Below are 1389 nucleotides of genomic sequence, written 5' to 3'. Positions count from 1 at the left end.
TAAATAATAGCTGAATTGAACAACGTAATAATCCCTCTAATTATTTCAAAACTGTCGAAATGGAACGTGGACAGATTTTTCTTCTACGAATTTGTAAAATTCGCCTTTTTGGATTGAAAATAAATATTTCGGGTAGGAAATTATTTCTTGTTAAAAAATTCATAGTTTGATCGTCAAAACTGGACTTAAATCTGTTACAACAGAAAATCAACTATTTTTGGGAAAATTTATCTTCTTGATTTAAGAATTCATCTGTTATAGAAGAAATTTCCTTTATTGTATGAAAAAACAACTTTTTGGTTAAAAATCTTTCTTCTTTGCTTGATAATTCAACTTATTTGTTTAAAACGTTTGGTTGAATCGCTTTCTTAAGAAATCACTTTTTTGTTCAAGATTTATATTTTAGGTTAAAAGTTATCTCGTTGGTTAAAAGTTTAATTATCTTATTGAAAATTAAACTACTTGGATCAAAATTAAGCTACATTGTGAAATTTTTGTATTGAAGGCTTATGTCTGTTGAAAATTTATCTGTTTAGTGGAAAATATTTTTTTTGTTATTTAAAATTCATTTTTTAACAGAGAATGTAACTTTTCTATTTCTTTAAGATAGAAATCTTTAGTTAAAATTTGGCATTTTTTTGTTGCAGAAAAAAGTTTTTAGTTTGAAATTTCGTTTTTTTTTGCGTTAAAATGTCTTTTTAGGTTGAATATTCAACTATTATGCTAAAAGCTTAATTATTTTGTTGAAAATTCCAGTATTTTGTCAAAGACTTATCATTTAAAGTAGAAACATTTCTTTTTCGTTTGAAATAAATTAATACATTTGAAAATTTTAAATTTGTATATGAAACACTGTTTTATTCCTGTTTTATGTATGTGATATTTCTCTTGTCGTTAAAATTTAATAATTTCATATTGTATTTAAAAAATGTTTCATTATGGTGAAAAATCATTATGACATCCTCTCAAGTTAAGGCGTGTTCCTTGGGTGCATTTTTTAGACGAAAAGCGACGTGAATATGAAGTTTAATTGTTTAAACTAACACATTTTTCGTAGTTGTCATTTTTTGTATTTTCTTGCCTTTGCAATTAATGATTTTGTAAGTTCCATTTATCTCAATGTTTCTAAACATATTTTATTGTTCTTATTTGTTGTAACAATCTCATAATAACAAAAGTTTGGAGCCACACATGCTCACATGTACATACAACTTCTACCCTCTGTTCTGTCCAGAATAAGCATCTGACCAAAAAAATTTACGGGACTTTTTTGCTTATTTTTTGTGCCCCCCCCCCACACACAGTTTTATTTGTTATTAATTTTTTTGTTAATGAAAGTTCTGAAGTATATGTGTTTTAAAGTAAAAGTTACTAAATGGAAACAAAAAA

The 1389-nt window shown here is 25.7% G+C and overlaps 1 protein-coding gene across 1 annotated transcript in view; it reads right to left on the bottom strand.

Annotated features, from left to right (window-relative positions):
• LOC117182899 overlaps nt 1–1389 on the bottom strand; it is an 8441-nt gene that overhangs the window by 5660 nt on the left and 1392 nt on the right. The gene's annotated exons all lie outside the window — the stretch shown is intronic.

This window comes from Belonocnema kinseyi, chromosome 2 (genome assembly GCF_010883055.1).
Source record: "Belonocnema kinseyi isolate 2016_QV_RU_SX_M_011 chromosome 2, B_treatae_v1, whole genome shotgun sequence".
Classification (NCBI taxonomy): domain Eukaryota; kingdom Metazoa; phylum Arthropoda; class Insecta; order Hymenoptera; family Cynipidae; genus Belonocnema; species Belonocnema kinseyi.
This window is presented reverse-complemented; position numbering and strand designations above follow the sequence as displayed.